This window comes from Panthera pardus, unplaced genomic scaffold (genome assembly GCF_024362965.1).
Source record: "Panthera pardus isolate Hobbes unplaced genomic scaffold, ASM2436296v1 HiC_scaffold_10, whole genome shotgun sequence".
Classification (NCBI taxonomy): Eukaryota; Metazoa; Chordata; class Mammalia; order Carnivora; family Felidae; genus Panthera; species Panthera pardus.
Window position 1 is genome coordinate 1,491,692 of NW_026526655.1, and position 12,264 is coordinate 1,503,955.

A 12,264-nucleotide genomic window follows, 5' to 3' on the forward strand; every position below is an offset into this window, starting at 1 on the left:
TTTCACCTGCTGTTTCACAGGTACTGAGTACTGAAGACTCAAACCAACACGAGCCTGCTTGCTCCTCCCATCTTTCATAGTGCTGCTACTTAGTTCGCTTATCTGTAAGTGAAAGAATGACTAAACATGCATGTGGGTATATAGACATACAAAATTGAAGACTTTGTCACTGTCATTATTTTGAAAAAAAAGTTATGTTAGCTCAATTAGGAAACAGAAAAATGTAAGTTTTTATTTTCCCTTTACTTCTTTCTTTTTCAACAGTATTTTTTTTAAAATGTTTTTCATTATTTTTGAGAGAGAGAGAGAGAGAGAGAGAGAGAGAGAGAGAGAGAGACAGAGCACAAGCAGGGGAGGGGCAGAGGGAGAGAAAGACACAGAATCTGAAGCAGGCTCCAGGCTCTGAGCTGTCTCAGCAGAGAGCCCGTTTCGGGGCTCGAAGTCATGAACCGTGAGATCATGACCTGAGCCAAAGTCGGATGCTTAACTGACTGAGCCACCCGGGCGCCCCACAACCGTATTTTTTTTTTAAATGCAGGTCTGAGTTTCTGACCTACATCATTTTTCTTCTCTCTAAAAAATTCCTTTGGACACGTCTTGAATAAGGCAGGTCTATTGGCAAAAGATTCCTTAAACTTTTGTCTGAGAAAGTCTTTATTTCTCCTTTTTTTTTTTTTTTTTTTGAGAGAGAAAGAGAGACAGAACATGAATGGGGGAGAGTCAGAGAGAGACAGGATCTGAAGCAGGCTCCAGGCTGTGAGCTGTCAAAACAGAGCCTGATGCGGAGCTTGAACTTACCAACCGTGAGATCATGACCTGAGCCAAAGTCGGACGCTTCACTGACAAAGCCACCCAGGTGCCTCTCTCCTTCACTTTTGGAGGATGATTTCACAGGGTACAGAATTCTGGGTTGGTGGGTTTTGCTGTCAACATTTTAAGTACTCTCTTCTTGCTTGCATGCTTTTTTGAGAAGTTGGATGTAATTCTTGTCTTTGCTCCTCTGTGGATAAGGTGCTCACTTTCCCCTGTGGCTTCTTTCAGGATTTTTTCTTTATTTTGATTCTGAATATGATTTACTTAGGTGTAGTTTTTTTGGTTTTGTTTTTCCTTTGTTTTTCAGTATTTAATACACGTGTCATTCTCTGACCTCCCTGGATCTGTCGTTGGTGTTTCCTATGAACTCAGTGTTTGTGTCCCCTCCCCAGTTAATATATTGAATCCCTAATCTCTAGTGTGACGGTATTTAGAGATTGTACTTTGGGACCTCATTATGGAACAGGTGCCCTTACAGGAAGGGACCCAGGAGAGCTCGCCTCCTCTCCCTGTCAGCCATCTGAGGACAGTGAAAAGGTGGTCGTCTGCAAGGCAGGAAGAATGTCCTCACCGGACACTGGATCTTGGACTTTCCAGACTCTAGAACTGTGAAAAAAGCAAACATTTACTGTTTAACCTCCCCGGTCTACTATACTTTTGTTATAGCAGCGGAACGAAGACAGTGTCTGACAGTAATTTAGGGAAAACTGTCAGTCATTATTGGTTTTTCAAGTATTTCTTCTGTTCCTTTCTCTCTCCCTTCCCCTTCAGGTGTTCCATTACACACACATTACAGCTTTCGTAGGTGTCTCACAGTTCTTGGATATTCTGGGGGATCTTTTGCCAGGTTTTTTTTTTCTTTGCTTTTCAGTTTTGGAAGCTGCTGTTGTCATGTTTTCAAGCTCACGGGTGCTCCACTCGGCCCTGTCCCCCTCCTAATAAGCCCATCACAGGCATCCTTCATTTCTATTAGTGTTTTTTATGTCTAACATTTCCCTTGGGTCATTCCTTAGAATTTCTATTTCTCTGTCTACCTTTGCCCATCTGGTTTTGGATGCTGTCTGCATCATCCATTAGAGCCCTTACCGTATTACTCGGAGTTGCTTTAAATTCCTGGTCGTGCAATTCTGCCATGTCTGTCGTACCTGGATGTGGTTCTAATGCTTGCTGTCTTTTTAAAAAATCTGTTTTTCTGGTTTCAGTATGCCTCGTAATTTTTCTCAGACATGGTGTACTGAGTTAGAAGAACTGCTGTCAACAGGCCTCTGGTGATGTGGTGGTGAGGTAGGGGGAGGGGAGGCACTCCCAGTCCTGTGACCTCAGCTGGTCTTGCAGTGAGCCTGCGCCTCTGGACTCCAGCCTGCACAGTGCGTCTCAGCTGTCACTTCATTCCACACGCAGCCCCGCGTGGCACAGTGTGGCCAGAATGGGCCACCGCGGGGTGTTTCCCTCCCACCAGGTCAGTTATGTTCTGATAGTTCCCCACAAGGTTACACTCTGGTGAAATAGTTAAATAGCCTTCTCCTGAGGGAGAACCTTGCTGAGAAGTGCAGAATGTTCTGGCATGTTTCAAAATGGCTCCTTGCCCCCTCCTGCCGTCAGAGGCGTGAAGGGAGTTTCTCCAGTATTTGTGTGAGAACCTGGTAGAGCTCCGGCAGGAAAACGCCCCAGAGCGTGGGGGCCCCTGACGGCTGGGTCCCCCTAGAGGTTTTTTTCCTCAGGCTCATCCACACTGAGCCTCCAGCAGCTCATCAGCTGTGGCTCAGGGTTTCTGAGCTGGCGCTGGTCCCCCCAAGGATTCGGCTCAGAGTTTCTGCTCTAGTAAGTTGTGGTTCTCAGTGTTTTCCTGTGTCTTCAATGTTGGGAGCGGTGGTTTACTGCCTGACCTCACTCTCTTGTGGATCTAAGAAGAGTTGATTTCTCAGTCTGTTCAGGCTTCTACTCACTGGTAGGATGGAGTGGGGACTTGCGAGCCCATGCTGGAGAAACCTCAAGTCTCCATGCCTGGTTTTATTCCCTCCCTCTCACGCCTTTCCTCAGGCAACCACTGACCTCTTTTCATATAGATTATGTTGTATTTGCTAGACCTTCATATACATTGAATCGTTTCTTTGTCTGTTTTTTTAAATTCACCCTTGCCTGCTGCTGGGTGTATCAATAGTTTGGTGATTTTTATTGCCGAGTACTCACACATTGTGTTTGCCACAGTCCGGGTGTGCATCGGTCTGTTGATGTCTTTGGGCCACTTCCATTCTTGGGCCATGACAAATATGGGCGCTATAAACATTCACGCACCGGTCTTTGTGTGGACGTATGCTACCATATCACTTGGGTCAGCATCAAGGAATGGATTGGCGAGGTCATATGGTTGGCGTATGTTTTACTTTTTAGTAAATTATTAAATTGCTTCCCAAAGAAGGTGTATCATTTCATATTCTTACCAGAAATATATGAGCGCTCCATTGCCCTTACGATCAGACTTTTACATTTTAGCTAGTCTAGTGAGAGTGTGTGTGTGTGTGTGTGTGTGTGTACACACTCACACACACACACACACACACACACACATATGTATATATAACATGCAAATATTTTCTTCCAGTCTGTGACTTGTATTATGGGTAGGCAACCTCCAAGTGGGCCCCAATGATCTCTGCCCCCCCGGTGTTAACACCATTGTATAATCCCCTTTCTGGGGCTAGGCTTAACTTAGTTACTTCCTTCTAACGAGTAGTAGGGCAGAAGCAATGGTGTGTTTCTGTCGCTATTCAGTTAGTTATATAAAGCCTGGCTTCTCATTTCCTCTCTCTGTTTCTCTCTTCCTCTTCATCCCCTTCTCTATGTCTCTCATTATTTTCTCAGGTAAGACAGCCTGCATATTGTAAGGATGCTTAGGCACTGTAAAATGAGATCCACTTGGCAAGGATGTGAGTTATCCAGTGAGTAACTGACATCTGTCAGCAATCTTGTGGGTGAGCTTAGAAGCACATCTTTCAGCTGACTGCATTCTCACGGGTAACTCTGAGAAAGAATCAGCTTTATTTCAGCTGAGCTGTTCCCAGATTACAGACCCTCAGTAACTTTGTGAGATAATACATGTTTTTTGTTTGAAGCTGCTAGATTTGGGGATAATCTGTTATGCATCAACGGATAATTAGAACAGACTTTGTACCTGGAAGCACATAAAAAATGGTAAACTGTGGAAGTGGCGTTGGCACCAGGCCGTGGGCTTTGAGGATAGTGTTTGTGAAAGTCTAGAATGCCTTCAGGAAGCTCGTAGTCTCTGCTTAGGGCTTACAGAAAAAAAGGGGACGCTAGTTAGGTAGCGGCAGAAAAGTTTGTCGTTGCTTGCGGTAACACGGAAAGTAGAAGTTATGCTGCATGGGTTGGGAAACCTAGTGAAGGACATTGTCTCCTTGCTGCTTATAGTAAAATTCAAGAAGATCAACATTTAATAAAACGAAGTGCCCTTAAACAGAAAGGAGCCAGGAAATCATGTTTTAAAATTTTTCAGCCTCTCCAGATGACAAGTGATGTTAAAATTAGGAAATGGCCTCTGAGAAAGGCTCAAATCCAGGGCACTTCCAGTAAAACTAAATACAGAAATCAAACCACAGGTGTGACTGTGAACTCCTTTGTTAAGACCTTATAAGGATCTAAAGTCATAAAAAGCCTTTGGAAGAGAGGAAGGATGTGCCTCAAAGATGCTTTTACTCACAGAGAACCAGCAGGAAGCTAAGGACCTTGTCCTCACCAGTCTCAGCAGGAGACCAAAGCATGAAGGAATGACATCAGAGAGCTTCGAGATTTGCAGGAGACCTCCATGTTCTTAAGAGTTCAACATGCAACAGCACCACCAGCTAGCTAAGAGGAGGACGGTGATAAATAAGAATGGAGAGGAGTCTTTGGGCTTCCAGAATCGTACTGGCAAAAATCAGGGTCAGAGAAATATTTAGCTAAAAGCATTTTATATCATTCATGCAAAAAGAAAGATGGCCCAGAGGGCAGAGCCAAAGGCCCCTGAGCATTATTCCTGGGCCATCAGACATAGTTAAGGAACTTAGAGCATTTCCCAGCTGGATTTCAAAATTGCTATGGTCCAGTGGCCCCTCTCTGTCCCCACTTCTCTGAATCCTGAACGGGAGCATTTACAGAAGCTGTTCCATGCATGTCCCACCATTGCATGTTGGGAATGTATGGATTCAAATAACCTCTCTCTTTAGGTTCACCAATCCCAGGTTGAGAAAAATTGTACTCAATGAGCCGTAATTGAGGAACTGCTCCTGAGGAACTGTGTCCCCGCGTGGGCCCAATATAAGTGATGAGATCCTAGACTTTGAAGAGGTGTAGTCATGAGATAAGATTTGGGCGAACCTTGGGATGGAATGAGTGTATCTTTCATGTGGGAGAGAAATTGACCAAATGAATACAGGAAAAACGATGGGATGTCAGGCCCCCATCTCTCACTGCCTGTCTGGAGGAAGTCAGCTGCAGTGTCATTGGTCAGTCCTGGGGCCAAGTTGCATGAGGGAGCTTGGGAGAAGGTCTTTTGAGGCCTGTCCATGGACACTTGAGTGATCTTGAGCCTTTAGGTGACTGTAGCCCAGGCTGACACTTTGCTGTCTCAAGGGAGACCTTGAGTGTGGACAGCCTGCTAGGCTGTGTCTACGTTTCTGGCCCACAGAAACTGACGTGATAAATGTTTGGTTTTTTAGCCTCTATGTTTTGGGATAATTTATTAATCAACAATAGATAACTAATAGGACTATTTGCCTTTCTATGTAAATTTTAGAATTAGTTCCTCAATATCTTTAAAAACCTATTGGGATTTTGATCAGGTTTGTACTGAATCTACAGATCAAATTCGGGTGAAGGGATATCTTAACAGTATAGGGTATTCCATGAACACAATTTATGTCTCCCTTTATTTAGGCTTTCTTTAAATTTTTAAATCAGTCTTTATAATTTTATACAAATATATCTTGTGCTTATTTTGTTATGTTTATACTGAAGCATTTCATTTCTGTGATACTGCTGATACTGTTGCAAAATGTGAAGCTATTGTACTTTTAAAATTTCAAATCCCAACTGTTGATTACTAATCTATACAAATATGATTGATTTTGTATTCTGGCTGTGTATCCTGAGACTTTGCTAAACTTATTTATTGGTCTATGGGATATTTCATAGATTCTTTGAAATTTTCCATATAACTGACATTATCTACAGGCATTAAACAGGCCCCAGTGACCCAGAAACTTTAGTTCACTGGCATAGTTGCAACACACATGAGTGCTTTTGACCATCAAAAGGCATGCAAAAAGTTGTTCATGGCAGTTTGAATTGTGATAGCCCCAAAGGGAACAGCTCAAGCGGTCATCAACAGTAGAGAGGATAAGTAGGTTGTGTGTTTATGTGATAGAGTACCGTGCAGCAGTGGGAAAGAGTGAACCTTTGGGACGTGCTACAGCATGAAGGACTTTCACGGCATTGTGCTGAGCCAAACAAGCCAGACAAAAGAGGACACAGTGTTTAATTCCATTTTTATGAGGTTCAAAAGCAGAGAAAATTATGTTATTAGAGATCAGAATGGCTGTCATCCTAGGAGCAGAGCATTAACTGGGGAAAGGCAGAAATTAGCCCCTTTGGTTCTGAGAACGTTTCGGTCTTGACCTGGGTGATAGTTTCATGGCAGTTTTCATATGTGAGAATCACTGAGCTGTTGAGGTAGTATTTGTGCATTATGGGTGTGGATAGATGAGATGGGATGAGATTGTCTCCTATGGAGACAGTGACCTCTGAGGTGGTGGACCCTGGAGAGAGGGGCAAGAGCAGCTCCCTGGGGGCACCAGCATTTAAATGGAATGAAAGACAGGGCCCAACACAAGTGTCTGGGTAGGAATGATCTGAGGCATTTGGAAAGAACAGAGGTTTCCACATGTCCTAGATATTAAAGGAAGAGGAGCTTTCAAAGAAGAAAAGGGTTACACTTGGGCCATCACTGATAAGGACCAGAAAGCGTCCATCAGACTTGGAGACACCATTGCCAGCAATTAGATGCAGTGCTGGGTGCAGAGGCATGATTGCAAAGGGATGGAGGACAGCACAGGCAGAGACAGTGAGTGCAGAGTATGAGTTTAAAAAACGTTCATGGGGAGTGAGTGAGAGATATAAGCAGGCTACAGAGATGTCTGGGCTTTGCACACCTTTGAAGCCTGAAGAGAATGAGTCAGGAAGGAAGAAAGGTCAGAATTAAGTAGAGGGACAAGACAATGCTTGTTGGCAGGGAGTCCTGAAGGAGCCCACACCCAGCATAGGGTTGAGTCTTGAGCAGGTTAGGGACGATTCATCCCAGGAAGATAGAGAAAGGAGGTAAAGATGGAAGTACCTGATGGCCCCACGTTTTTAGCAAAATTCATGATGACCTACTCTGCTGATGGCGAGGCAGTTTGGCTAACTCATTTCAGTTCGGCCAACCTTCAGCATCCACCAGGTGCCAGGAACAGGGCTACAGAGACAACTGAGATGTGATCTCAGTCCTTGAGGAAAGTGCATGTGCATGCATACACACACACACACACACACACACACACACACACACACAGAGAGAGAGAGAGAGAGAGAGTTACCATTCATGTAACATGGGAGATGCATTGCTAGGAGTATCCACGGTGGGGAGAAGACATGCAGAAAAGTACATAGATTTGTCCTGGAGTTGGATGCAGGGACTGTGGGGGTGGGGGGTAGGGCAGAGGGAAACAAGATGAGGTGTAACCAGCAAGCTAGGAAGGAGGTTCATTCTAGGCACTGTTGCAGACTTGTTACAAGAGGAGCACTGGCTTCCTGGGACAAGGGAGGGACTGCGATTGTCCAGAGAGAGTGCCAACATGGCCAGACTTCTCTGGGTTTGGTCTTATTAGCCTCACCATAAGGATCACCCTCCCCTGAGCCTGAGGCTGAGGCACAGTTAGAAGCCCTTTCCAGGGGCTCTGATAAACTGCTTGGTCTGAGGCTGGAACAGTTATTTGCAGAGAAGCCACGGTGAGCAGGGAGAGCATGGAAAAGGTTAATGGACTGAGAGCCAGAAATGTCAGGGCCTCTGCCTAGGGTGCATTCATGATTCAACCTGGTGTGCTCTTGATTGTGGGAGAGTTCTAGGTAAGAAAGGCATATTCCTTCTCTTTGCTCTAATTTTTCATGTAAGTTTGGTTATTCTTATAGTTAGTTTCCATGTAGAAATTTTAGAATCACTTGTCCAGTACTATAAAAAAAATCATGTTAGGATTAAGACAGCATTGAGTATATTGGCTATATTGCATAAGAATATTTATGTTAAAACTTCTTAACCATGAACATAGTATAGTTCTCCATTTACTCAGTTCTTTTTTTTTAATGTTTATTTATTTTTGAGAGAGAGAGTGTGAGTGGGGGAGGGGAAGAGAGTGAGGGGACCAGAGGATCCAAAGTGACAGCAGTGAGCCCGATGTGGGGCTTGAACTCATGGAGTGAGATCATGACCTGAGCTGAAGTTGGATGCTCAACCAACTGAGCCACCCAGGCACCCTACTCAGTTCTTTTCTATATTTCAATAGCATTTAAAATTATATTTTTAAAGATATTGCACATCATTTGTTATATTCATATATATTGAAGAGCTTATGATATTTTACTTTTTAAACATGAAACAATACATTATAAAATAGGACAAGAATAGATAAATAGCCTGACGAGACAGAATAAGACTCTAGAAACACACCAACTTATATATATAGGGACACTTGGCTTATGACAAAGGTGACACGACATAGTGGGGGAAAAACGTATATGTGTATGTATATTAAAAAGGTCAGTAGGGGGGCGCCTGGGTGGCTCAGTCGGTTAAGTGGCCGACTTCGGCTCAGGTCATGATCTTGTAGTCCGTGAGTTCGAGCCCCGCGTCGGGCTCTGTGCTGACAGCTCAGAGCCTGGAGCCTATTTCAGATTCTGTGTCTCCCTCTCTCTGACCCTCTCCCGTTCATGCTCTGTCTCTCTCTGTCTCAAAAATAAATAAACATTAAAAAAAAAAAAAGGTCAGTAGGATAACCATATGGAAAAAAAACCCGAAATAACCCCTACATCACAAAAACCACAAAAAAGTTAACTCCATGTGGATTATAGATACTAATATAAAAGACAAAGGAAGAAAACTTCTCTTTTTTTTCTTTTTTTTTTTTTTTTTAATTTTTTTTTTCAACGTTTATTTATTTTTGGGACAGAGAGAGACAGAGCATGAACGGGGGAGGGACAGAGAGAGAGGGAGACACAGAATCGGAAACAGGCTCCAGGCTCTGAGCCATCAGCCCAGAGCCTGACGCGGGGCTCGAACTCACGGACCGTGAGATCGTGACCTGGCTGAAGTCGGACGCTTAACCGACTGCGCCACCCAGGCGCCCCGGAAGAAAACTTCTACTAGATAACATAGAGAAATATCTTTTTGATCTAGTATGGGCAATAGTTCATTAAACATGCCATAGGATAAAGTAACCATGAAGGAAATGGTTGGTAAATTAACTTTACTGAGTAAATTTAAGAACTTCTGATAATCAAAAAAAAATTTTTTTTAAATCAATACAAGTACAAATGTGGAAGCTACAAAGAAGGCGAAGATATTTGGAAATCCTAAAACTGATAAAGGGCTCCTATCCAGAATATAGAAAAAAAATTCTACTGTCAATATGAAAAAGAAAAACAATACAGTGTAAGAAATGAGCAAAGCATATATACTTCCCCAAAAAGGACATCCAAATTGCTGCTAATTATATGGTAATCTAGTCAGCCCATTGGCCACATATCATGGTGGCTTCATGCCCACCAGAATGGTTAAAATTGGTGAGACAGACAACATGACTTATTCGTGATAATATGCAGCAACAGGAACTCTTGTGCACTATTTCTGGGAACAAAGATTGCTGTAACATTTTTGGAAAACTTGAGTTATCCAAAAAGATGAGCAAGTCCACTAAGAATGCCCAACAGGAGTTCACTCACAGCAAAACAAACAAAACAAAACAAAACAAAACAAAACAAAACATATAAAAGAATTTCGTAGCAGCATTTTTCTAAAAAAGCCAATAACTAGAAACAACCCAAGTGTTCATCAGCAGTAAGATGGACAAATAATGGTGTCTCCATATAATTAAATTTATACATTAGTGACAATTAACAAACTCCTACTATATACAGTCACAAGGATTAATCTCACAAAGAGAATATTAGCAGGGAAAAAAAGTCACAAAAGAAGGAACGCTGTGTGGTTCTATTCATAGGAAATTCACGGCAGGCAAAACCAATCTGTGCATTAGAGGCAGGATAGGCGTTAACTAGAAGGGAGCAGGAGGGGTGTTGTGGAAACTGGGTAGGTTTCTTTTCTTGACCTGGGTGGTGAACTCCCTGAATGGATGTGATTTGAGCATTTTTTCCATAGATAGATAAAAATTATAACTATCTGTTTGTACTTCATGTCTCTCGACCTGTGACTAGGAAGGTAGATGTCCTAGCTAGAGCTCTGGGTCGTCTTTTCTAGTGAGAGTGTCTCCCCTGCTTGGTACCATGAAGCAGAGCTCAAGGGATCTTCTTCCCTGAATGAAACCAGTACATTTGCCTCAGACCAGCAACCTGGCTCCTCTGTGAGAGACGCCCTGTAGTCAGACCTGAACCACTCCAGCCAAACCCACCATAGGGAGTGCCTTGGCCTTGCATTAAATGATTGTTTTAAACAGGTATCTCCGGTGATGGTGTTGAGGACAGGCTGATGAGAGGTAAATGGGGGCAGGTGCCCCTTTTAGTTAATGCTCGTGTCTGGCCAACAAGAGACAACAAGGCCCTGCATCTGGAGGACAGGAGAGTGGAGGTGCTGTGATGCAAACAGTTTTTTTTCTTCCCAGTTTGATCAAGATGCACAAACATTTGACTTCTTTCCTGTTGAATCCCATGGATCGCCCAGAGAACCATGATGCCACCCCTGTCTTGATGCCCAGAGATTGCTCTATATTCATGTGATTCAAGTTATGCTCCTTCCTTGAACATTTAGTTTGGGGTGAAGAACAGCCTTATTTGTCTATACATTTCAGACTTAGTATAAACATGTGGTCCATTAAACACTTTCAAGCAACATTGATCGAATGCGTAAATGAGTGAATTTCTTAACACATCTAATTCCTTCTGGAAGTGGAAGAGGTTTGAAGGGGTCCTCACATTTCAGTGTCTCTCTGAGGTCTCCATCCAACCTGTAGGACACTGTCTCCCACCAGCACATCCTTCATGTGACCATGTGTCTCTGGCCCAGCCTCCACAGGCCTCCTTCACATCCTTGTTTCAAAGACTGTAGATGAGAGGATTGAGCATTGGGATGACCAACGTGTAGAAGACAGAGACCACCTTGCCCTGCTCCATGGACTCAATGGCTCCTGGCTTGGCATACATGACAAAGACAGTCCCAACAAAGAGAGTCACTACAGTCACGTGGGAGCCACAGGTGGAGAAGACCTTGCGTCTCCCAGCTCCTGAGCGCATCCTCAGGATGGTCACTGTGATGTAGCCATAGGAGATGAGGACTAAAATGTCACACCCACAATGATGAGCCCACAGATGCCAAACAAGAGAAGTTCGTTGATGGCTGTGCTGCCACAGGCGAGCTGGAGCAGAGGGGACACGTCACAGAAGAAGTGGTTGATGCAGTTGGAGCTGCAGAATGGGAGGCGGAATGTGAGGCTGGTCTGCACAACCGAGTTGAGGCAGCCTCCACAGTAGGTGCCCAGCACCAGGTGAGTGTAGGCAGAGTGGCACATGGTGATGGGGTAGCACAGGGGCTGCAGACGGCCATGAAATGGTCACGGGCCATGACGCCCAGGAGGAAGCCTTCAGTGGTGACCAGTAAGGAGATGAAGAATAACTGGGTGGCACAGCAAAGGTGATGACCTTGGGTGGGGAGAAGAAGTTGGCCGGGGCACTGGGGGCAATGACAGATGAGGAAGAAGAGTGCAGGTGGGCATCCAAGGTGATGACCATGATAATAGTGAGGTTCCCCATCACAATTACCATGTACAGGTTCAGGAAAACAGCAAAGAGCAGAGCCTGGGTCTCCAGGCCACCCTGAAATCCCTCCAGCACAAAATCTTGAAAGTAGACCATGGGGAGGTTCCCATTTCTGTGCAATGGCATGAGCCTCAGGCCTCACCAGGGGAATTACACCTTCTGTACTGGCAGACTATGTAAGTCAAACTAAACTTCTTGCTGAAGACTGTTAAGAAAAGATAGGCAACATGGTGTGCCTGGGTGGCTCAGTCATTTGAGTGTCTGACTCTTGATTTCTGCTCAGGTCATGATCTCATGGTTCATGGGTTTGAGACCCACATCAGGCCGTGTGCTGACAGCTCAGAGGCTGGAGCCTGCTTGGGATTCTCTGTCTCCCTC

At 44.2% G+C, this 12,264-nt stretch overlaps 1 pseudogene; it reads right to left on the reverse strand.

Moving 5' to 3' along the window:
• Positions 1-11,110: 11,110 nt before the first annotated feature.
• LOC128777100 (olfactory receptor 12-like) lies at positions 11,111-12,012 on the reverse strand (annotated as a pseudogene).
• Between the last annotated feature and the right edge of the window lie 252 nt (positions 12,013-12,264).